This window comes from Alligator mississippiensis, chromosome 5 (genome assembly GCF_030867095.1).
Source record: "Alligator mississippiensis isolate rAllMis1 chromosome 5, rAllMis1, whole genome shotgun sequence".
Lineage (NCBI taxonomy): Eukaryota > Metazoa > Chordata > Crocodylia > Alligatoridae > Alligator > Alligator mississippiensis.
This window is the reverse complement of record NC_081828.1, coordinates 42076237-42102501: the sequence shown is the minus strand read 5'-3', so window position 1 is coordinate 42102501 and position 26265 is coordinate 42076237. Positions and strand designations below refer to the sequence as shown.

The window sequence follows — 26265 nt, the reverse complement described above, 5'->3', positions numbered from 1 at the left end:
GAGTAACCTGGAAAGATGTTAAATAGCGGCTTTTAAAGTTGGATGTTCTTAAATCAGCAGACCAGGATAACATGCCTCCAAGAAGCTTAAAAGACCTGCTCAAACTTACAAGATAGGGGGCTGTAGGCTGGGAAGCTGTGACAAATGAATTTGGGGATTACCAGCTGGACACAAGTTCTCAGCAGCCCACAAGCTCTGCTGTGGCCAGAGGGCTACTCTGATTCCAGTATATACAAATTGGAGTACTGAGTTATGTTACCACTGTATTTGGCACTGACTGGACCATTGTGAATGCTGTGTCCACTTCTGGTGTCAACAGTTAAATAAGGAAGTTGACAAATTGGACAGGGTTCAGGAAAGAGCCACAGGAATGATGACTAGATTGGAAAGATCTAAATTACTAAATTGGAGACATGGAGACAAACATTTGACAATAGCTTCTTTAAATCTTGCAGACAAGCACATAACCAGAACCAGTAGCTAGAAGCTGAGGTACAGTAAATTCAGTCTAGAAATAAGATGCATTTTTTAACAGGGTAATTAACCATTGAAACAATTCACTAAAGGCTGCACTGGATTCTCTATGATAAGAAGTTTTAAAATCAAGATTAGATGCTTTCCTAAAAAGAGATGCTGTAGTTCAACCCCAGCTCTTGGATTGAAAGTAGGAATGAATTCAAACAAGTCTGATGTCATCTCTTCCTCTATGCAGGAGGTCAGATTAGATCTCGGTGGTCTTTTTTGGCCTTAATATCTATACCTGTGTGATTTTTCTGAGATGGGAAGGTAGGGAAGGCAGGATTATAGATTGGGGGTGTGTACGAGATGAAAAGGAAGATTAAAGGTCCAGCACTAGTGTTGAGTACGGTGAGGAGGGAAGGTAGAGCCCTTTATTTTTGTTTAAAATTTTTAAATGCATCCATATGTAAAGCGGTGAATAGCTAGGCTGGATCCAAAGCCCATTGAAGTTGATTATCCTCCCGCACCATCTGTTTCTCTTATATCTTTTCCAGTATTCCTCCCCCATATCTCCCAACTCTTGCACACATGCCCTTCCTGTGGACTTGCTAACACCTTCAGGAAGGGAATTCTGTCAGTCAAGGGTGCCCTCTCTAGCACCATACCATCTTCCTTTAAATGCTTGCTGAGCATTAAAACCCCTTGGGGATGTTCACGCTATTTCACTGGGTGTAGTACGAAGGTATGTTTCAATGGAGTTCCTCTGGCAACCCCTGCTCTCACCCTTCAAAGAAACTCCAGCTGCCAAATGCAAACAGAAGACAGTCTGGAAAGGCGCAGCAGCAGGATTCTGCTTGGTTCATGCAGTCACCATCCACTGTCACCGCACTGGGCTGCCCATCAGTCTCTATGGGGGAAAGACAGGGGCAATGCGTAGGGGGTGCACATGGATGCACATGCACCCCCTGAGCATGGCAGTGCACCCCCCCCTACAAAAAGGCGCCACTGACATTGTCGGCTGTGCCTGTGGGCGGTTGCTACTCACGATCCCTCCACCAACACCACCAGTGGAGTCTGCAGGTGGTCCACGATCCCCGGTGGCTGCTGCTGACGCTGCCAGTGGCAGCTGCAGGTGATCGCCAACCCATGGTCCGTGCTTGCCACCGATAACGCTGGTGGCATCTGTGGGAGCTCCCCTGCTTACCGCTACCACCATGCCCCCCCAGCTGCTGGGGGCATGCGTTGTTCATGGGGAAAGGGATCGTTAGTGTTGCCTGTGTCAGAGGGCAGGTTGCTATAGGAATACACCATGTGAAATGTGAGTTTTGTGAATTGTGCTGCTGTTCGCAGTGTGAACTGTAGTGTGGTGGGGCTGGATTAACCTTGAATGGGAGGATGCTGTCAGAGCAGGGGGGCCCCTATATATTCCCAGGAGAGAGGGCCAGGAGCACTGCAGACTTGCCTGTCTTGGAAGAACAAGGAGTGCTCTTCTCTGGTACTCCAGAGATGGTGCTTTCTCACAGGACAGTCCAGTCAGTGGTGGCAGTAACTTCAGTTGAGGGTAATCTCTACCATGGCTCATTGGTGGGTCTTGGGGTGATTTAGCAGTCCAATCCCTGAGCCACAGACATGTCCACAGAAGTTACAGGTCTTTCTGCAGGGGAGAGTAGGCCATAGGTTAGGATTTCTCTTCTTTTCCTTCCTCCATTCTCTTTTCTCTGCTACGAGGTAAAGCAAGATGCTTTACGCCAAAACGGGCTGCTGCTTGGTTGAGGTGTGGTGCCACTGGAATAGGTCAACCTCCTCCTCCTGATGATGGCATCCATTTTCTTGAGGGATGCCTTCAAGCATAGTCTATGACTTTTACTTTTATAAGATGACAGACATGACAGACATGTGGAGAGTTATATGCATTTCAGGGGACAGCACTCTTCCTGAGGAGGGCCAGGGGCCTTGGGCCCCTGCATACTTGGCACCTCTGCCTTCAAGGTGTCCTTGTAGCATCTCCTCCTCCGACCACCCCACGATCTCAGGCTGTGACCAAGATGGGAGTACAGCTCTTGGTTTGGGAGCCGGGTGTCAGGCATCCGCACATGCTGTCCAGTCCAGCAGTGTTGGTGCTTGAGGACTGACCTGGACACAGGCATGGGCGAACCAGGTGGTCGCCCAGGGCCTGGACAGAAAATGAAAAAAAAAATTACAATTGCAAAAAAAAAAAAAAGTGTTAATATTGCGCAGGTAGGGACTGGCCATGTTGTCTATTGAGGACGAACTATTTAAAGACATGGATGCCACAGATGTGATAAAGACTTCCGCAATAAACAATTCCTTCTCCCTGGCGAAGGGGGCACGTGCAGCAAGCACCGCTTGCGGCTCGCTGGCAGCGCCGGTGCCCTCGCTTCCCCGGGGGTGCTGGCTAGGCGCGGTCATCGTCCCTGGGGAGGTGGAGGTGTGGTACCCTCCCAGGCTCCTCTGGCGGGTGGGAGCAACTGGACGGACTCGGCCTCCTTCTCTCCATCACCCTCCAAGCCCCAAACGAGCCTGCAAGGACTGGTGCAACCCTGCGGAGGGGCCCGGCGTGACTGGCAGCCTGGGCACGGCCGGACCGGCGGGCTGGGGAGGCGCCCTCGGGCTGGTCCTGCGCCTCCCAGGTGAGCCGCGGACGAGGGGCCGGCTGCCGGCCGCTAGGGGCAAACTTTGGCGGCGCCGGGAGGGCGGGAGCGGGGAGGGGGGGCTGCGCGGGGCTCCCCTCGGCTCCGCGCCCGCCCGCCTGCATCCCCGCCCCCGCCCCCGCGCCCTCCCCGCCTCCCGCGGCGCTTCCCGCACACGCCCGGGCGCAGAGCGGCGGCGGCGGCGGCGGCCGGAGGGGCCGGGCCGGGCCGGGCCCGGGAGGAGCGGGTGCCCGGGCGCCCCTGCACCGAGCCGCGGGCGCTGCCCCCCGCACAACTTCCCGCTGGGATTTAATGCCGGGAGCCGCCGCAGCCTCCGCCAGCCCAGGTAAGGCGCTGCCCCGGCCGGGCCGTGTCCCACCCTCCGGGCAGCGGCGGCGGGCTCCCTGGGCTCGGGTGCGGAGCGGCGGGCAGGGCAAGGGGAAGGGGGTGTCCCCTCTCCACCCCCCGCTGCTGGGCTCCCAGCCCGCGGGGGCTGAGGGCATCCAGCTCCACAGGGGGCAGCCAGGCTCCCCCCGCACCGTCCCAGAGGTGCCCCCCCCACCAGCATTGCAGGGTGGGCCACAGCCCCGTGTCAAGCCCCCTTGGTCCTCCCCTTTGCAGCTCCCTGCCCAGCAACTTGCAAGGCACTTGAGACGCAGCCGCAAGGTCCCCCTAGGGCGCTCCTTCCCCCGCCTTCACTCCCTCTCTCTCCTCCTGTGGGTGTCCCCAGCTCTCTGCTCGTCCCTGGGGAAGAAGCTGTGCTGTGGAGGCACCCCTGCTCCTGGAGGCTGGCTGTGTGCAGGGGTGAGCCCCTTGCTGCTGGAGGCTTCTGCTTTACGCCAGCCTGGGTGCAATGGGTGAGGGAGGGCTGCCACGTGCCTGGGAAGCGTATGGCAACAGTTAGCCAGGGACTGGCCATCACTTTCTCATTCTATAGTATTGCCTTCTCTCAGCCTCCTAGTCGAGCAGGGCAGGTGGCTAAATTAAGGGGAAATCACATTGGGCAAAGCCGGGTTGAAGCCAAAATCCTGCCCCCTTCCGTATCTGTCTGTAGTGGGGAAGCCCATCAGGCAGATCCACGCCTGGCAACAGGCTCCTGGAGTTTCAGAGACTGGCTGGCTCCTGCTGGACGAGATGGGTGCGGGGGGGGGGGAGCGAAGAATGAATGGGGCAAGGAGACGTAGGTGACTGGGGGATTGCAGTAGCAAGGCTGCTCTCTAACTCTTCACATTTAGTGCCCATATCTTCTGGGTGAGTAGGAGGTTGCAGCAGGCAGAGGGCTTGCAGCTGTTCCAAGGCTGCATTGGGCTGGGCTGCGAATAATTCCCCTGCATGTACATACAGCAAAGACCCTTCTGACAACTCGTTAATCATAATTGTGCGGCAGGCTGCCTGTTCAAGGCCCCTAAGTATTGCCTGTCACTTCACAGAGGGCTGTAGGAAGTGCTGGAATTCTCAGGTCCCGGACAACATATCTCTTGCGAGGACTAACTAAAAATCCTTTTTGCTATGGTTTACATGTACAGACTTTTGGCCAGATCACTTGAAGTTGTATCTCCACTTTCCCAGCTAGATCTTATAGGTGATTGATGCTGGTGCACTATTCTCATTGCTGATTTAGTAACTCTTTATCGCAGATCCTAGCAAGAGGCACGCACATGGAGTCATCATGGCAACAGGGTATGATGTCACGGGTCATGTTTGCGATATGATTGGGTTACCAAGGGCAAGAACAGAGGCTGTGTATGATGTCAGATTTCTGTATGGCAAAACAGAGTGAAAACAGGTATTTGGCCTATCTTTCTGCTCTTATCTAGGTGTCATTGTAGGGGAGTCAGACATTAGGATCCTTTGCTTAATTACCACAATCCCATTAGACCTCTTCATCTTCCACAGCTTCCTTCCCTATGGGAAATGAATTCTCAGCAGCTGTACAAGAGAGAGTGGGGACTGTTTCCCAAATGAAGAAAGGACCAGATTGATCTAAATGAATTATACCGTATATCATAGAGGGTGCGCTTCATACAGTGATACCTGGGAGAGATGCAGCAGCTGAGGTTAATACAGTATTTAAACTGCAAGCTCTTTGGATGGGGATTGCTTGTTCTGTGTTTTTACAGTATCTAGCACAGTGGCCCTGGGCTACAGTTGTGGCTTCTAGGTGCTAGTGCAACTTAAATTATAATGTGGAGCCGCTTCAACCTTTACTCTCAGAAGGAATTTCCTGAAATTAGGCTGGAGGCCCTTATTGTTGAACACGGTGTATTCTGTACAAGTGTATCCCCTCAAGGCTATGAACTAACCAAGAGTATTTGTTTGGCCCAGCTTAATGCAAACACTGCTTCTTAAGTGTACGGTTCTCTGTCAGTGCTGTGATATTCACTGACTTTTTCTGTTATTTTCAAGGCTTCTAATAGTCAAATTCTGGGCTGTTACTAGAAGCCTTTGAAAATTAGGGGAAGTAGTCAGTTTTAGGGCTGCTCTCTCCTCATTTTTCAAGGCTTTTAATAGCGGCCCTGTAATAGCTGCTTCTTCTTCACCATTTCTAACACTGCTTATTACGCAGTTACACAGAGTACAATTACATTACAGAGTAGAGCTGTTGAAAGATGATATGTGTTTAAGTGGTTTATGCAGTTAATTGAAGGATGTTATGATGTAAGCAACAGGCAGAGATTTTGGAGTGGCGTTGTGTTATGCAGTTTAGTGAATTATGGATTTATCTAGTATGCATCTGTGTGAAGTAGACTGTGGAAGAGCTAAGTATTATTATTCAGAGGTGTCTGAAGCAGGGATTGCTCCATAAGAAACTTCCATCCATTTTCTACTGCAAAAATAGAGGAGGGTCATTACCTCTGGGAATAGGCAGGGGACTCGATACACAACAGGACTTGGGTGCTGAGGTGCCACTTCAGTGCCTAATTCCAAAATTTACATACTCAGAACCCTGCTCAGCTCCTAGAGTTGCATAAAACCCTTAAGTGCCTAAGTTGTTTTTTTTTTTTTTTTTGGCCAGTAAAATTCCAAAGATGCTGAAGGTTATGTCTTCCTGGCACAATGCAATGTTATATAGAAATATGACGTGCCCATATTTCAGCTCAGCTGGACTACCATGCTAACGTGGCTATACTGAGCTAGCTTGGGTATCTCTGTGTGTTCCTGCATGGTTCTGGGTAGATGCATCCAGTGAGAGAATGAGAGTGACTGTAGTGTAGTGATTCGGGCAGTCTCTTGAGAACAGGTTCTAGGATTTCAGTATTTACTCCAAGTAACACAAAGTGGAACCCCTCTCCTACTATTACCTCCCTAATGGCTGACTTAAATAGTTCTCTGCTCAGCCTAGTGGCTGGGGTGGATCCCATTCTTAATAAAACTTTGCAGGTGGTGGGTTCTATTAGGTGGCAAAATGTCTACAAATTAGTTTTTGTGACACCTAAATCTTTTCGTGGATCTTAACCAGGGAGATTCCCATTTGTAACATAATGGAAGATTTTCAGGGAAGGGGCATTGGTAGGGGGAAAATAGCTTTCCCAGATATTAAGCTGCTGCTTAGTGACTAAGATCTGTCTTCAAGGTTCTATGTTTTCCCTGTGCAGAGTGGCATCCCCACCATAATGGGCCCTTGGCACCAGCCAAGGCAAAGAACATGGAATTGGAATGTGTTTCCACTACCGCAGCAGGATCAGCATAGTTTCAGGAAGCAGGAGATGGAGTCGTTTCTGCCTCACTAGAAAAGCTTTGTTCCTGATAGTAGAAGTATAAGCCAAAAATAGTCCAGTTCAAATTTCAGATCCTAGGATGGGTACATGGAAACCTCTTGCCAGCTGCTGTAATATGCCAGGAGGATATTGAGAGACCTTTGTCTTGCCTGGACTCAACTACCATTATGCACTGCTGCTGTCATCAGCTGCCAGTTTCAGCTTCACACTGATTCTGGGAACTTGCTCACTGCATCCATCTTCCTATCTTCTGCTAGCTTTCTGAAGTAATTTCCTGCAAGGAACCACCTTTTCTTCTCTTCCCATCTTTTCTGGGATCTTCCCTTTGCCATATTATCCTCAGCATGCATCATTAACATTCCCTGAAGCATTATGTAGTCGTGCATTCTTTTTATGTGTACAAAGCACACTGGCTTTTATCCGTCTGTGTGGGTCTTCTAACTTTTTTTTGATATAACACGCCATTAGTGGTGTGTAGGACTTCCCAACTTAGCTCCCCTTGAAATACTTCTTTCCCACGCCAACCCTTTAACACTTCTATAAAATTCACTACAAGGTGCAATTTTCTTGTCAGATCTTCTCTAGTCCTTCCATCACTTCTGATTGCTGACCCAAGATATTTAAATCCATCAAATACATTTAACTCCTCTCCTGTTAGCATAACACTTCTATCTCTGGGGAACGTTTTTCCCTTGCTATAATAATCATTTTGCTCTTATCTTTTTTGGTTTTCAACACACATTTGATTCTACTCAAACTCTGTGCGCTAAGTGAATATTGCACTTCTTTTGTACTTCCATCCCTGATCAGTGTCTGTAAATCATAGAGCCTTTGTTTCTTTCTCTACCTTCACCTTTGCCCATCAAAGAACAGGTTCCATAACTGCCTCATTCAACCTATGCATTACACAAAATTTCTCTGTCTTCCCAGAGCACCCATGCATTGCTCTTGAACAGGAAAGTCACATGAAAGAATTACTTAGAATATGGCACCACATCTTCTGACTTGGACATACCAGCCTGGACATGTCATGCTGATGGCTCAAATTCCGTGCTGCTTCTCCATCCTGCTCTAGGCCTGTTTCAAAGTCCATTTCCTTATCTTCCAAGCCCTCAGTGTGTTACTACTGCCTGGTCACGTTAGGAACAGCCTCTTCCTTCATACCACTGCATTTACTGGGAAACTCCTGTGACCAGCAGGTCCACTGTAGTTTATAAGCCCATAGTGATTTTTTCTAGTAAGTTCAGGGGCAGTTTTTCCCAGCAAATCCCTGTAGTGCCAGGGATCAGGTACATTTAGTGTCTTAAAGTGAATCTCTATTCACTAGAAGACAGGGCAAAGACCTACTCTGGGAAATTTGGACTCGGTGAAGGAAAGTCAGGGTGCAGGCCATGTTTGGGGAATATTTAGGCCACCTTGAATGAATGCAGCTGCTATTGGGCCCTTCTTTCTGTGCGGGCCGGGAGCAATCCGGGGCCCTTTTTTTGCGCCGCGGGCTGTGGCCAGCAGCCCGGACACGCTGGGTCGGAGAAAGCAAGTGACACGCTAGAATTAGGCACAGACGCGTAATGGTTGATTCAAGATTGTTTACTTACACCGTAGATGGTCGCGGTGTAGGCTGGACAGTTTCGCAGGTAAAGCTCCGCTTAAATCCCTATGTTAAGGACTCGGACAAAACTCTGACTCGCACGAAGTTGTCGAGGCTCTGTGGAACTTTTTGCGCGCAGGGAAGGGGTTCGTCGAGGGATCGTTCGGCGACGGGGAGAGGCTAGAGGTTGATCAGACCCCTATAGCCTTCTTAAGGTACGCGCTGGGTTCGATAGGCTCCGCAGCGCTTAGAGTGCTTCACAAGACGTGAAGCCGCCTCCTCCTCCTCCTGATGTTCGTGGAGTCCTCCCTTGCGGGGTTCTCCTCGGAGTTCCAACTTGGGCGGAAACCACCCAAGCCTCTTATACGGCCAGCAAGCCAATAGCTAGCTGCCACATAGGAATAATTTAGAACTGACCAATAGTGGGGCACGAATTTAAATACAAATGGCGGGAACTCCTTGCAACGTGCATTTCTATGCTGCAAAGAAGAAATGCACCCTGCAAAGAAAGCTTCAAACGGCGGGAAAATAATTCAGCGGTGCCAAAGCACACACAAACAAAAATCACACCCTTGGGTTGTGACACTTTCCACCTCTCAGAGACTGGGGCTGAAGGACCAAGTCACTTTGTCCTGTTTCTCTCCATATTGTGAGGGGAGTTTCAATCAGCAGTCTCTGTGGAGCACTCTAGAGCAGCGGTTCTTAACTGGGGCTCATGGTACAACTGTTTGCCCTGCACCTCCGCTACCCATGCTCCTTCCAGAAAAAGAGGTGTGGGGACACTTTCATGCTCTCCTCAGTCTCCTTTCTAGGAAATGCCATGTGGGGTTACACTGGGAAGGGCTGCAGTACAGGCCAGCACTCCTGTCTGTTTTAGGCTTATTGGAGAACCCTGATGAGGCAGGGGGACTGCATATGTACCACAGCCCTTCCCAGTCTGGCTGTGCACAAGGCATGAAGGGTACTTTTACCTGGCAGCGGTGGCAGCACCCTGGCAAAGAATCACTGAGGTGAGCTGAGGCAGCACAACAGCGTGTCAACCAGGGTGCTGCCAAATTCAGAAGAGCTGGGGAGGGGTGCCTTGAATCTAAAAAGGTTGAGATTCACTACCATGAAGTGCTGTAGACAAGGATATGCAATTGGAGGTCCTTCCATTACCTTCTAAGGGGCACTATTTCCAAGCCATAGCTTTGCTCAGTTTGTCTGGGTATCAGTCATGCTCAGAAAATCTGCCCTGTGTTTGGACATTGCTGAATGATCTCTATGGTATGGTGCACAAGGCTTCACTTCAGCTTCCAGTTTTATGCAGCAGCTAGTTGCTAAGTTTCAGCAAAGCCTCTTGAGGCCCATCCCCCCCTTTATGACATCACAATGCACTTTTGGGTTGTCAGTGACAAAACCTGCTGCTGTGGTAACTTGAAGGAGGGAAAAATCAAGCATCTCATCAACAGATACTTTTTTTTTTTTTTTGTAGCAGATTTCAGTGTAACAAAAATAAATCTCACTACTGGAATCTCAGAGGCTGGAGAAAATCAGGGGAGTAAAATAAATCTGGATCCTGTGATTTTTTTTTTTTCCCTTTTCTGGATTGCCCACAGTTTTGCTGCCTGCTACTGTAGCATGGCTTGAATAAAAATGGGTTTATCTCTCTTGTCTACTGCAAGGACATGGCTGTCGCAATGGAAACAGATGTTCTGCTGCCTGTTTAACCCAGTTTTACTGAGAACTGCCTCCAGTCACAGAATAGCAGCAGCAGGCGTGGGGACTCCAATCCTGCCTCATTCACCTCAACAAAGAGTCAAGTGCAAAGCCATTTGAGACTATTTTAAATGTTACTATTTTTAAAGCTCCCATTGACTTAAATGGAGCCAGGCATTTACCCAGAAAATTTATTTTGCTTCTAAAAAATACTAAAGAAATATAAATGCAAAACTCTATGCTAATATGAGCAGAGAGGTTGCATAGCTACAATCTCAGGAAAACAAGAAACACAACTATTTATCAAGCAGCACTGGCTTGTCTTGCACTACTGGGGAGATGTTTCAGTCCAGCTCTGCTCTACACCTTCTGTGTGACCTTGGGTACTTACATCCTACTCCTCAAAAGAAAGGTTACATGTCTAAATATCTTTGAGGATTTCTGTATTAGTTTTTTGTTCCCTTCTTGAAAAAAAAAAGAGAGAGAGAGAGAGGAAGTTCTTTTGTATACTTCTAGGAGTGCTGTGAGGCTGAATGAAACCCTGCTTGGCAGATGCCATATTTCTGGATGCTATATTAGGACCTAAAGATGGAGATGTCATATATTCTTCTTCTTTTCTCTTCTAGATAAGAGTATAAGTACATTATTAATGATTCTGTGCAACATGGATATCACAGGCTGTGGAATGCAGTTGAGTTCCCGGAGGTTCTCTCTTGGATTTTGTTAAATGTCTTCTAACAGTGCCAGAAGGCCCTGGATATCAGATGGTGAGCAGGCATGTAACAAGAGAGCTCTATTCTGCAGAGAGTAAAGAGGGAAAGAAGAGATGCAGAAAGACTCACTCAAGTTCACACAGCAGATTGGGCCAGTCAGAATAGACCTGAAGGGCATCTCTACACTGTTGTCATGCTACGCTCAGAGTGGCACCATGAAGCACATCTTTCCCACACACTTGTGTTCCATGTGGGTCAATGAGGTGGTATAGCCAGCCTAGAGCAGCCCTCAGTGTGTATCTGCAATCTGGCTCTTTCTCAGGCATGCTTATTGCTGTGCAGTCAGGAAGGATATTTTTGTCTTATTTCTGGTATTTGGCAGATAGAGAATAGGAAAGGGTAGATCGGATGAGCTCTGTCACACGGGGCTTGGCATGGAGATGATGTAGACAAGCTCTTAAGTCTCCTGGCTCCTAAAGCAGTGTCCTACTTACTGGATCATAGTGTTTGAAGATCTTAGTGGATTGAGATAAGAGGTGTAAATAGAAACAGTGGGATAAGACTAAGAACCAGTCAGTTGCGATTAAACCCCAGGAGAAGGCAGCAAGGTCTTTTTAAGCAGTGACACACCTTTCAAAGGCTATAGCCCTGCTGGACTGAATGTGCCTGATCCTGGAAGGCTAGCCTGACCAGAAGTCTGATGGTAGACCACCAAGGAATCCCAGGTGCTGTAGGAACAAGCTGCAAAGTCACAGTTGAACATGTGGTGAATATTAGACCACAGATATTGAGTGAATGCTAAGTTGTCATTTGGCTCCATTGAGAAAGCTGAGCTGATAGGCAGGAAATAGGGAGAGGAACCCAACCTACAAGTGAATTAGTGGAAACCCTACTAATATGAGATCCTTCTAGGCGGGATGGGGCAATTCCCCTGACATACAATCTTGCATCACTTCCCACAATAATAGAGGGTAGGTGAGAGGGGCTGTTGATTTGATTTCACTCAGGTCTAATTTACATAATTGCACAAGGATCTCATTTATAGATGATGAATATCCTTAACCAGTGTCTCTCCTCTTGCATGCCAATGCAATCCCTTTAATTTTGAGGGGGTTACTTCCACTTCATGTGGATGGAAAGGAGGGCATGGTCAAGCCCTGAAGTTCATTTTAATGAGCCTCTTGGAGCAGCAGTGAGATCCAAACTGTGATATAATAGATCACTGTCTTTCACAGAGATGATCATGGCAGGCTTAGGTGGACTGCACAGTCTAAAAACATGTTCCACATCTAATTTAAATTATCCCAGGTAGAGTACTGTCAGTGTATATTCATCCAGATCCTGATCTGTGCTAATTTTGCAGTTCGTGCTGCCAAAGAGAAACAAGTTCAATAAACACAAACACTGTCTCCAAGTTCTATAATATACATTCAAATTAAAAACTGTGATGCAAACCAGTCACAAAGATGTTCCACATGATAAATCAGTTGAAGGTATGGCATGTTACAATTTATCAGGTGATTAGCACATTAATTGTGCTCTAAATGTAACATCTGCCAGTTGTCCTCAGGGCAGAAAAGGTCCAGCCCGTGGCAGGCTCCATTTCTCGGTAGCCCCTGCCTGCATCGCTGCAGCTGGTTTCCATGGAGACCCCAGGAGCAGTGAAGCCATGACAGCTCTGGGCCAGGGTTTACATGGAGACCAGCCCCAGCAGCGCTGGCAGGGCAGGGAGCTGCTCTGGGGCTGGGATTTTGCAGTGGTAATAGAGTGGTCCGGAACTGGGGCAGAGCTGTGATCTGTTGTCTGCATGCCTTCGCTCCAGGCCATGCTGTCCCCACTGCAAGATCCTGGCCCTGGCCCCGAAGCAGCTCCTCACCCAGCTGTGCACCTTGTGAGCGCTGCTGGGGCTGGTCTCCATAGAAACCCTGGCCCCACGCGGTCATGGTCTCACTGTTCCTGGGGTGCCCATGGAAACCGGCTGTAGTGACATGGGCAGAGGCTGCTGGGAAATGGAGTCCAGCCGCTGGCCAGATCTTCTATTTTCCCCACCCCTGTCTTAGGGTCTAGGGGAGGGCGGTTTTTCTTCCAACATTTCCTTGTGTTTGGAACCCAGATCCTAGCTATAGACACCGGTATAAACTGCTGTTCTCTGTGGCTACTTACATGTGTTTCCTGGAGGCCTTGTGTTCTCCCTCCATCCTTGTTGATCACAGAATACTTGACCAGCTGACATTTTGTCCTTTTTTACAGAGGCATCCCACAATATATAGTGCAAGTATGCAGGAGAGAACTCAACAGTTCCTTACAGCTGCCCTTGGAAACAATCATTTGAGTGATTATTTTTTTTTTTTCTGTATTGAATTTGTTTTTATTTCCCTGGACTTCGTTTTGACTCTCCTCATGCACAGCAATGGGAGGAGAATCCAATGTTGATCTCCTTTTTTCAGTTTAGAGGCACTGGTAGCTCAGAAAGGCCTGGGCTTCTAAGAGCCTCTGTTTCCTGTATATTAGGCAAGTTGACATTGTGCTTGGTAACAAAAGAGTGGAGAAAGCCAGTTGAGTCAAACTACCTGTGTTTGTTTCTTCTGTCTTCTCAATTAGCTGTTGTTTCTTTGATAGCCGACTTTGTATGTGAAATCTTGATATCTCTAAACCTGATGGCTGTTTAATAGCTATAAAGGAGAAATATTTGTGTGTGTCTTATTTCTGCTGCTGAAAAACATTTAAATGGAAGCAGGAGGGCTTCCAGTTTTAAGGGCCTGAGGCTAGTCTACATCTCTTCCTCGTCATTTTCCTTGCTATGTTCACCTTACCAGGGAGACCATCTTCTTCTCCCTGACCTTATGGAGCATAATCTTCCCTTGCACAAAAGTGGTGTTTTAGTTGTTGATAGGAATGTGACTGCTCTGCAGTTTTTGGATAAAAATGAATCCGGGATGTTTGAAAGAGAAGCTTTAAGTTGGAGCCCTCATGGTACAGAGTACAACGTCGTGAAGAAAATGCTTTTAGTACAGGATTCTCTTTCAGTCGTCATTAAAAGTTTCATCTCAGTGTGAAAGAGAAATTGAAGTGAATCCTATTTCTCCATTCACCACTACCCAGGCTCATAGAATCTCCCTCCAGAGGGAGTTTTCAGCCTTTCCTTTTTCCCATGCATGTTCCTGCATCTCTGCTATTGCATCCATCTCCTTTGAGTGGTTGCTGGGTTGAGAAGTCACAAGAGTTGTTCCACAAGGAGCCACATGCCAAAATCTGCTTTTGAACCCCACAAAAATCTGCACATACCAAATTATGCCTCCCTTCCTCAAGGAGTTTATGAACTCTGCTTGTCTCTTTGCTGTTAATACAACCAATTTTACAAACTCCGCAGACAGCACCAAGGAGATTACAAACTCCCTGGGGTTAATAGGGAGCTTAACATAGCTTCCTTTGCATCACAGAAAGATCTCAGAAGGTCCCATTTTCATGTTAAATAACTCTGAGAAGCCCTACCAAAACTTAATAAAAGTGCCCATAAGCTTTCATTTTAGGAGTAATAAATATAAAATAAAAAATTACCCCCCAACATCAAGCGGCTCTATCTTCTTGCACACAACATTCCATAGAATAAGATAAGCATCTTGTTTTTGAAAGGGAGAATGAATAAAAAAAATATTTTTTCGTGTAGTAAATAACTGAGCAGCAGCAGCTAGGAAGCCCAGACAGACTGGCTTTTGCCCAACAAGCTGCAGAACTGCTCTTACCATATTTCCTTGCATATAATGCACACTCTGATTTCCAACAGCTGGTTTGTGCATGTTGTATCTGGGAATATATGGTAGTTTTAAGACTTTACAAGAAAGCAAGCAGACTTCTCTGTCAAAAAACACCTTTGTTATATTTCTGAAGCGCCTTGTGTGATTAATCTCAAGCTTTCTAAAAATAAATTTAAAAACAAATCTTCTCTGGCTACAGAGCCAGACAAAAGATGAAAAGGCAGCCAAAAGCTTTGCAGAGAAAGTTAGAAAAAGGGTGGAGGCAGGTCAGTATTGGACTGATAATTGGAAGCAAGTGACTGAAATTCCAGTGAAAGTACTTTTCACATGACAAAATTCAAAATGCTGTATGTAGCATACACACACAGCACAGCTGGCCAGTAATTCCCAGCTACCAGCTTATCTGATGAAGTTATCCCCTCTTTCCAGCAGCAGAATAACTATGACCAGATCACTATTTCTTTCAAATCATTCAATGAATATCTTTTAGGATCGTTTTATTTTATGGGTATATTGCTGATAGTGCAAGGTTGAACTGCCCTGCTTGCTTGTGATTGGCCAGATAAGTCAGAGAGAACTCTTCTCTGCTGTGATTGAATGAGTGTACAGCAGTGGTTCTCAACCTTTTTAGAGTCGAGGTACCTCCTCATTTGACTTGAGGCACCCCCTTCCCCTCCCCCCCCATAACTTTAAATTGAGCAAAACTAATTTTAAAAACTTTTCAAAAACTAATTTATTTATTACAGTGCTTACCTCCTTGCAGAGGGGCTAGGCAGTTGGAGTAGGGGATTGGCCAGTGAGGGATGAACCTGAGCCTGCCCTTATTTCCTGACACCGGTTTTTCTCTTCACACCGCTCATGGTACCCCAAAGGCCCGGCATCCTAGTTGGGAATCATGGTGTACAGCAACTCCAGCCGTAGGCTGTACATTTATTAATTGCCTGCCCTTATCCTCCTTGTATATGTGTGTCCTTGAAATATAATGATTAGTCCAAAACCTGCAGTCTTTCCTCAGCCCTTTCTCAGGCAAGACTCCTGTTGACAGCAGGAAGACCTGGCCTGAGGAAAACTTAAGTACACTCTTTCGAAGCTGAGTCTGTGTGACTGCAGCTTGCAGTGACTGGGATACTCACAGACAGCATTAGGCTGAAATGTTTGAAACATTGGATTTTGGTTTTATTTTCGGTGATATTTGAGACACCCTTCAGTGCTTCTCTCTAGTTCCCCCTATACACACACGCTTTGTCCATTTTTCTGGACCCAGGTCTCTCCAGAGCCCACGAAGCAAAGTACCCAGAAGGGGTCACTTCGTAGTTGCATGAAAAAGTCCGAGGTGCCTGCAGTATGCCTCTGTCCCATGTCTAGCATCCACTATTCAACAGGGTGACACTGTCAGTGACTCTCAGGCCAAGACTTAACCAAGATGCTTTTACAACCTACCCAGCCTCTTGTAAGCTGCATTTACCCAAAGGCCTGAGCTTCCATCCATCCAGCACTCCTGGAAATCGCTTCAACTTTTAAGTCCCTTTATAGCCTCAAAAATAGGCAAGGCAGCTCATTCTGCACCATGTACAGCTGGAGTGGAATGGCTGGAACTGTGAACATATCCAATATGGTGTTTTCACTGTTTAGTAAATACTTTTATGATACCCATAAAAGCCTTGAACACTTCATCCCATTATGTTAATGTTGCTGGTTTTAATCAATAATTATTCTACCAAAAAAGTGATGAATACTTTATTTTGCCTAAATAACCAGTTTTACAGAAGAGGCAGATCTCATCTCACTGGCACCATTTTACTTTATTGTGTTGGCTTCAGAGTCTGGAGCTGAAAGACCTGTCTCATTAGGAGCTGCAGTGCCAACACACTCTAAATTGTTGCTTTTTTGCTAGTGAACAGTCATGAGCAGAGCTGGTTAAACTGCATATTATTGCAAATAATAATTACTGCTCCTGTGATGATTAGCAAATCCTTCCTTAACTCCTTCTGATTTTCTTACCACACGTTCAGCACTGGGCACTTGCTAAAAATGGATTCATTTCTTTGAACAAACAGTTTTCTGCCCATGGGTAATTTCTGAATGGTTCACACAGACCAGCCATTCACTATCCATTACTGTTTGGGTCATGCTATAAGTCATGTTGCATCCTTTCTTCTTTCTTTTTGTTTTTTGCTTCTGGGTAGGAAGACTGAAACTTTTAAAACATGAGAATAATGGGGGCGGGGAGGGGCACAGACAGAGACATATTTTGGGTGTGTCTAATTGGGTCTGCATGGGATTTGAATTGACTGTCCACATGAGTGACTCTGGAATGAGTTGGGAAGGAAAGGGGCTTGATAGAGTAGATGTGTGAGTGTGGTGGCCTGCACATGGGAGGGTGTGAGGTGAAAGCATGTTGGAGAGGTGTGTGTGTTGGGGGCGGGGCACATTCAGTCTAGCTCTGTGTGTGTCTGTGTGCAGCTGCTGGATGAATAAAGGGGCACAGAATGAGATGTGTATGTTGGGAATGTAATTTATAGTAATGAGAAGGGGGTATGTGGGGATGTGAGACCCTGGATAGCTTGGAGGGGTAGGTGGGTGGGTGTGTGTGTGTGTGTGTGTGCACTCATGCACTCTTAATATGGAAGGCACTGAAATGATGCAGCAGACAGGGATGTTACTTTAAATGTTTATAGCATCCCTTCACTTTCTGTCTAGACATGGACATAAATGAGGGAGAGGGCTATTAACTGGGAAGAAAACTATTGATACCAGCCCTTGATCTTGTCCTTTGGAAATTCAGCAGTCGCTGGAAGGATCAGGAAATTCCTTATCATTAATATCATAATATCAAGACTATAAACTCTCTACAGTTCTTACTGAGTCACAGGGGTCCTGCTTAAAATTCACCTGCTGTTTGCAGTTTAGACTGGCCATTAACTATGTTGTCTCACTAGCCCTTGGCATTAGTCTGGTTACAAAACACTATTAAGATTCCAGCCATGCTACTAAGGACAATGATGTTTTAACCAAGGTGGTGGTAGGGAAGAGTCATGATGTAATTTGCATCTGCAATGTGGACAGGTCTGAAGTGAAGGGGAAGGTACAGAAAAGTGAGACAGCAAGAAGAGTCCACCTCTCTTTGATTCCTTGGTCCTCTTGGACAGTACTGCTCACAGTCCTAAAGGGGGAGTGTGTTGTGCCTGGAGGCAGCTCTACCTTGGCTGTTACTGTGCGAGTTACCAGACCTATTCACAACATGCTTTCTTATACCATACACAGATTCAGGGGAAGAAACCAGAACCTCTAGTGTATAAGAGAGCAATCCCCTCTTGCCTTTTCTACCTTCTTGAGACCATCAGAGGCAAGGCAGGGGCTGTGTTGTACACATACATCCTGTTATGCTCAGGGGAGGAATGTGACAGATGGTTGCAGATAAAGTAGACTAGGAATTTTCCATCAAAATGATTTTTAGATGAAAACCTGCAGTTTCTACATTACTAAATGTTTTTAAATTTTGTTGATCTGTTTCAATTTCCCATCAGGAAACTGGCATCTGAACCTGAGCACTTGAACAGAGCTGAAATGTTTTAATTTTAGAATCAGTTTGGCATTAAACAGCAACTACCTGTGGTGCCCCTTTGCCACCTTAGAGCTGGAGTTTGAGTACTTCATTCCCCAGTTGTCTCTTATGGATGGCAATATCTAGCCAGGGACTGCAGCCCTGGCAGATGTTAAGTTTATTGTGCAATTAACATGTTAAGGGAGTCACGTGACTATTCTTACATCATGAGAGAGAAAGTTTGGCTAGAAAGAGTGGTCTCTAGGGGAGCATGAAGTCAGAGTTACCTGAATGATAAACTGCAGAAGCACTCAGGCCATTCAGGTGAACCAACTTCAATATTGAACTGACATGAAAAGAAATGGTTAGATGTTTCCCCTTTGAATATTTTTTGTATGACAGAAATTTCAGTAACTCAGTTTCTCATCTTGATTTGAGAAGAAAATGCATGTTTGAAATGTTAAAATTTTCCCCAGAATGGCTCTGGCTGTGGATTTCCTTTTTTACAAACATGGAATAACCATGTAACTCAGCTCTGTTCAGGCAGTATCTATCCTAGGTATTATTTATTCCAAATGTTTACTGTCCTCTTTATTTTGCAGGAAAGGTACAACATAGGTAGTGCACTTACACGAGACGTTTACTGTGCAGTAGACTAATTAGCTATGCAGTAAACATTGCATGTCTACACATGTGCCCCTAACAGGCTGAAGTAAACTAATTAACTCTGCAGCAAGACAGTACATGTAAATACAAGTACTATTCTGGCTGTGGAGTTTTTTTATTTCCCAGTAGCACCTGTGTAGACACTGGCCCGGCTGGCTGGGGCATGAGAGTGCTTCAGTGTGGGGCTTCCTGCCAGCTAGCCCTGCACTGAAACACCCTCATGCTTCAGCCAGCCCCTGAGCAGCACGTTGAGTCGAGCTGACCTCCTGGGCCCCCTGCCAGCCAGGGCTGCTCTGACCTGGTTCAATATGTTGTAGTCCAGGGTGCATCTAAAGACATTGTACCTGGGAGCAATAAACTCCAGAGTGATATGCACTGGAGTTTATTTATGTCCATTAATTGCATGTGTAGATGCACCCAAGCAGAAGCAATACAGTTTACTTCTAAGGAAGTGGTTGTATTAATGTTTCAAGGGATGGTGGGGTAGAAGTGGAATATGATGTGGGAGAGAGAAAGAGATGATTTGTATGGATGACAGGAGAATACAGTTAGTTCCTGGGTTTTCAAATGAGATGGTGACTGTGGGAGCACTCGGTGTGAATCAGCACAAAGTTTTGGGGATATAAACACCTATTTGCTGGCAAGACCCTTCCACCAGCTTTTTCCACAGTGGTCCCCAAATAGTCCCCACATGAACTAGGTTGAACCACTTCTGACTAGTATGGATTAACTACTGACCACTTCATTTCCTGTTGCTGCCTCACCCGAGAGTTCTTAAGTAACTCGGTGCCAAGTATTCTAGTTTTCTGGTTCTGAGAAGCAGGAGCTTCTCAACCTTTGACTAGTCTATTGAGACTACCGATGAGAGCTATTGAATCATAGAAATTAGGGATGCAAAAGATCTGTAAAGGTCACCTAGTTCATAACTCGGGGGCTGGTGCAGGATTGTTTCATATAGTCTATTCTCCAGTGCTTTCTCCTGTTTAGTTTTAAAGGTCTCAGTTCTTGAATGGTCCGGCTACTGTAAATTAATGCTTCAAAAGGTGGTTCCCAATTGATTTTATTTTCAGAGTAAGCAGGGAATCCTGGGTAGCCGGATTAGCTGCTGGGTAGCCTGGGTAGCTGCTGCATTGTAGGACTTTCTCCCATACATATAGCCTCTGCTGCACTGCCATTGGGACTGGATGGTTTCCCTGCTCCACTCAGGGTGTAGGCAAAAAAACCTAAATGATGAGTTAAAACAATCAGGTTTCTACCATCTATCAACTGCTCTGTGGTACCTGCCTGTGTTTATGCACTTATCCAGGGGTGGATCCAGTGGGGGTGTGCACTGGTGCAGTTGAACCCCTCACCCCCTTTTCTGCTCCACTCAAAGTTTAAAACCAACTGCCTGGCAGTGGCAGCAGCATTTCTAGTCAGGCAGTGCTGAGGGAGTCAACTGACTTCATGACTCATTATAATCAACCGGATTCCTTCTAAACTCTTCATTCCATGGGTGTTAATGCCTGTCTCTCATTTCTAATGGTCTTTCTGTTCTACTAATCAAGCTAGCCAGTCTTCTGCAATTCTTCTGTGTGTTAGCTGCTCTTGGTAATGTAACTCCTATTTCACAGACCTGCAAATTGTTTTTAACTTGTTCCAATAAAGTTATATGTGTTTTTGCATCAATCTTAAACTGAATAATATAGCACTAGGCCCCTAGCACAGTAGTAAAGCTTCTAGTTTTTTTTACCTAAAGACAAATGTGTTGTGCTATATGTCATGGTGCACCTCACTTACACCTCATCTGCACCTCACTTTCCAAAATTCTAGATCCACCCATGTACTTACCCCATCATTAGTAGAAGCTAAACTGGTGTACATGGAGCAGGTGTGTATGAGTGGGGCTTATTTCTTCATAGCAGTTGTGGCCATGTTCTGGAGGCCATGGAGCCCAGGAACATCTCCTTCCTTGTGTATCTGAAACAGCAGTGGATGAACTCCCTTTCCTGCTCACCATTTACCTAGGAGGAAAGGGGAAGAAGATCCCAGTCAGGAATCCAAACTTTATCCCCTGAGCTGTTCCCTCCCATACTAAGTACCCAAAAAAGTGCATCTTCATTATTTACCCGAAGGCACAGGTGTAATGGGGCCATTCTGCACTTTGGGCAGCAGCAATACATGGAGCAGCAGCAGCTTCTGGTGGCAGCTGGGAGAACAGCAACAGCAGTTGCTATGTTCATGTCCTAAGTCAGTGCCTGGGGCTTTTGCTCTGGTCCTGTTCCACTCCCACCCCACCCCTCTGGCCATCTTAGTTAGGCTACTGCCCGAACGGGACGTAAGCCCCATAAGTCACTGGTCCCTCACCAGTTAGAGCAATTTCTCCAATGATTCAATATCATCCATATTTCCTATGGAATGAGGCAGGCCTCCAGCAAACTCCTCCTCTTTTCCATGTGTATATTAGGAGAGTGTCTGCCTCTCTAAGATGCCTCCACCCGCTTGCCCAAACCAAGAGCATCTTTGACCCAGTGAAACAGACACCTTTTTTAAAACTATACTTAGCAAGTGATGCAGAGGATGAAACAGGTGGCTAATGTGTGTTAGCACCTGTTAGGTATGGTATTTGTGACCATCCTTTGTGCTCAACAAGTACTGGTGTAACTTTTTGTTCAGACTTTTCTTTTAGGTCAGACCCCAGGCCTTGAAAATTTTAGAGAGAAGTGGTATTTGGGACTGTAAACAGGGGTGTAGGATGCTGAGACCAAATACTGTCCTTATTTAATGCTGGAGCTACAGGGAAATGGGCTGAATCACTGTACCCCTAACTATTGTCTGTGAATGGAGTGTATTTTACAACCCTGAGAATCACTATTTCCAGCCATGTTGATCTTGTCTGGGGGGACACAGGGGAGGGGGGTGCGGATGACAAGAATTCTGCTATGGGCCTTGGCCCCTGAAATGGCTGTAAGTGACTCACCCAAGGTCATGCCAGGAGGTCTGTAGCAGAGCTAGTAATGGAACCCACATTTTTCAACTTCCAGCTATGATCACAGAGCCATCATAGACATAACACGGTATGTTGAATGGTAAGACTAGACTTCATAGCTTTCATGCTTAGATGTAAACTCGTGGGGGCAGGGCCTTTTTGTTGCATTTGTACTGCAACTAGCACTCCGGGATCCTTCCATGTGCCTGGGGCTTCTAGGTGCACTTGGAATAGTAATAAATTAGAAGAGTAGTTCCATGGAAAAGTGCCATGGAACCACCGCATTGAGCAAATACCGGCATTAAACCTCCTCATGTTAAAAGTTATGCATAGCTTTTCTTTCTTAGGCTAAATGCATGTGTGCACACAGAAGCATGCCTGTATTTATATAAATGCACACATGTCAGTGGGTAATCTCAACAAAGAGCTCTTCTACTCTGTCTTTGAAGTGGAAAGCCAATTTCTTTGCTGCTGCTGCACACATGTACTCTTGAATTCATTGCCTATACATTCTAGCCTGCCACACTGACACAGAAATAAATGACAATGCTTCGCAAGGGAAGAGCCAGGAGCGTATATTTGGGGAAAAAAATGGAAAGAGTAAGTTTATAAGAATGATAGAGTGGAGTAAAGAGGATTATAGGTCTGGGGACCTTTGGCTGAAGGACTGTGGTTTAAAGGAAGAAAAGGGAATATCTGTTTAATAAATGAGATGCTCTTAAACAAGCAGTTGGTGCTTCAGTTCGAAGCACTCTCTGTCTATCTGTGTAAGGAGAAGACTGTGCTGCTCTGACCTGAACATTGCTAAGTGCTCTGTATTGCAAAGTAGCTTTGCTTCATTTAGCTGTCAGCAGCCTTTAGTCTAGTATGTTTCCCAGTATCAGTCTGTTTTCCATTGTTTCTTTTTTTAACTGCAAGGTTCCAGGTTTCTGGGGGTTATTTCTAAAGACAGTGCAATAAGCCCACAGGAAGATGTCATTGGGAATAGCCAGGTTGAAGGGAATTTTCTTTCAAGATAGATTGCAGCTGAGGATGGGGGACAGGGAAAGGCATAATGCCATTTGCTTTATGTTGGTGCACATAGTGGAAACGGATTATTTAAATTAAATTGTTGCTCATTATACACTGCAGTATATTTGCAGCGCCATTGACTCTCATATTAGCATTGTGAGTCCTGCTGTTTGAAGGTACGTTTTAAAGGCTTTTTATCCCCATGCGAGCAACTGGTGATAGCCCAGAAAATAAGTGTCTTGTCGCTCATCTCATATCACTAGAGGTTGCCACTTTTCTTGCTCAGACTCCAGTGTTACCTGCAGCCCACAGTTAGTGGCAAGGCCGCAGTCCACTCTGTGCTCAGCCCAGTGCTGATCCCATTACATAGATTAGAGCAGCAGTGTAACTAAGAGGGCCAAGTGGGGGACCAGACCCAGGTGTAACTCTGAAGGGGTACCAGAATCACACCTCCTCCCCCCCCCGGAGTCTTTGTCATGGCAGGATTTGGGCAGTGCAGTTGCTCCCAACAGCATCTGTGAAGCAAAGGCCAGGGGTGAGTGGTACTTGTTGCAGCAGATGCAATGTTGTTCCCAATAGTGTATTGGAGTGGGGAGAGCAAATGGGGCACCCAGCATGACTCCACTTATGCCCACATACAGGCCAGGCAGAGCTCCACCCTGTCATCCAAGTGTGGCATAGTTTAGGGTTGTCTGTCCATGGTTAGGCAATGGCAAAAACAGTTCTGTTTAAATGGAAATGCAAATAATCAGCATTTTAGTCCCTCACCTTTGCTTGCAAGAGTGCACAACTAGAAGAGTAAGGGGTAATTTAGGGGCAAGTCTGTAATTAGCATCTTGGCAGCACTGCACTCATACCCCCATGACAAAAGTCTCTAAAGACTACAGATAGGAGTTTTTTCTGCTTCAGGGAGTGAAAAACTGAGGTGATGTTTCTGCTGCTAGAAAACAGTGATGATTTCCTGTGCTTCTGTGTTTCAGGGTGGGGGGGTTTACATTATAAAATAGCTAGACTGTACTTTTGTAAATCAGAAACACCTCAATAATCAGGGTGAAGGGAATTATCTGAGTAAAGGAAAACTCATACAGGTGCTCAAGAGTCTTCTTGCAGCATCCCTGAGAAAATCCGATTGCATCATATGGGGAAGAAAACCTAATCTGTCCTGCTTAGCTGATATAAGGATACTATCTTGAGGTGGTGTCATGGTAATGTTAGGTCTAATGACTTGTTTTGGGTGCAGACACTTTTGTATTCAAATCTGGGAAGAGCATGGCAAGGCAGAAAATTTGCCTTTATTTTGTTCAAGAGTCTGTTTGTGTAACCAAAAAGATTCAACTCAGAAGCCAACCAGGTGGTGCATTATGTTATGGTTTTAATTTCTACTTTTTGTGAAATGCTTGTTGGCCCAAGTCCCGGTGAGTCCTCGAAGATATGAAGTTTGTGTTTTAGATTTCCTTAAGCAGTTGCACTTCCTTTAATTAACTATTTTTGGTCACATGAGGAATGTGGAGCAAAATGCAACCAGAAGTGAGGTTGGCATGATAGGATCATTTTTGCTTTGGATCTTAGAATTATGTTTCAAAACTTGGAGAAGCATTCTGATTAAAAGCTAGCTGAACTCTTAATCAGTAAATGTCAACCCTTCATCATACATTTGTTCACTTGACATGATCATCACCAGTTTTATATGACTCAGTTCTGGTATCTGCACTGTACATGAACTTTGTAAATACTATATTGAATACAAGATAAAATTCAAGCTGTTGGACTGGTGTCATTTGGTATGTTTTCAGTCTCTGACTGGACAAGCATGATTCCTAGAACTGGATTGCCAGTGGGAATACTTGGGATCATAATTTTTAAATTACCTTTCATTGAACATTCTGCAGTAGTCATTTAAAATAAAGAGCTTTGGCCACCTTTCTGCCAGTGAATCCGCATGTGATACTACTGGCAGAAAGTGAATGAGAACAAACAAAGTTCACATGAATTTATTTTAAAAATATCAGAAGATAGGTTATCAAATGCTTTTGCTATGGCCAGTATGTTTTCTCTTCACCTTATGGGAAATTTTAGGAAATGAGCACTCCATCATTCACACTGACTTAGGTTTTGGAGCTAAAGTCACACAAACTTTATGCTTCTTGACGCAACATTTTTTAAAGTGACTGGCTGAAGATCCTGGCTAAGGACAGATATTCAAAAACCCTGAGCCTGAATTGATTTAATCTTTACAGGTTAGTCTAACCTGGCTAGGCTGAACTGGTTTGTAACCACACAGACGCCCCCTCTGGACTGAAGAACTGCAGGCACATGCCTCCAGTGGCTCAGGCTAGAATCTGGGGTTGCTAGGGTAGCCTAGCCTTCCCTTCCCTTCTATAGTGCTGAGCTGAGGGGCAGCATGGCCAGGCCACAGCAGGATGCTCTGATTAGGGAAGGATTCCCCCCCTTGCTGCTGCTGACTAACCCAGCAGGGAGTTGATAACAGAACATTTATCAGCCCATCAGAAAACAAAAGCCTCTCTCATTAGTTCAAGCTCTTCTTAAACAACTTTTTCCAAGGAAGGAACGGAGAACGACATTACCAGCTACCTGTTGATTAGCTCCAAAAAGCCCTAAGCGGCCACTGTTCTGTGTGCCTTTTCCTGTCTGCCTTACACAGACACCTCTCAGCATTAACTAGCATACCACATGCTGGGTATGGTCCATGCTGGGGGAGAGGGGGAATCGCTGCTTGAGCAGGAAGTGGTGAGGGGGGGATGGGGGAGAGGGCAGCCAGACAGATACCACTGTGCCTGCAGTCTCTGCTGGAGCTCCAGCTAAGGAGTAGAGGGGCAGAGCCAGCCCTGCTCTGGAGCAGACAGCCCCACCCAGGACTGCAAAGCAGCTGGGATGGTGGGGCACTCTGGTTTAAGTTAAACCAGGAAAGGGTCTGGGACAGGCATTGCATCAACCAGTTTGACCCAAATCAGTTAAGTCTGATACTACATTCAACCAGGTTTATCTCAAACCCATTTCAGCCATTTTCAAACTGGTTTATGTTCTCTGAACATCTGTTCTGTTACAGGCTTAAACCAGTTTCTGATTACTTAAACCAGTTTGTGTATAATGTCTGTCCCTAGGCCCTATGTCCCATTTTCAAAAGTGATTTAAGGCTGTGATTCTCAACCCTTTTAGACTTGAGGCACCTTTTGGAAAATGTCAGCTCTTCTTTTTCACTCATTTTTCAACTACAGCAAAGTAATAGAGCAGTTCTTCTGTTGCAAAGAACAAAGACCACAACAGGTCAGAATATTTTTAACACTATGGATTCCTGTTTGAAACCTCTGGATTTGTCTTGGGGATCGTGTTTGCACAGCTAACAGTGCTAACATTGGGTGGCACCCCCAGCAACTTTGAAAGGATTTCAGGGCACCCCAGGGAGCTGTGCCACCCTGGTTGAGAATCAGTGACTTAAGCAGTTGGAAGCTTTCATCTTACTGAATGACAATAA

The 26265-nt window shown here is 46.0% G+C and overlaps 1 protein-coding gene across 3 annotated transcripts in view; it reads left to right on the top strand.

Moving 5' to 3' along the window:
* The first annotated feature begins 3225 nt into the window (after positions 1–3225).
* Positions 3226–26265, top strand: part of TMEM121 (transmembrane protein 121) — a 138580-nt gene continuing 115540 nt past the window's right edge. For all 3 annotated transcript variants that reach the window (XM_019486545.2, XM_059728254.1, XM_059728253.1), the window contains exon 1: positions 3226–3456. The gene's annotated coding sequence lies outside the window, so the exon portion shown is untranslated. The remainder of the gene's footprint in view (positions 3457–26265) is intronic.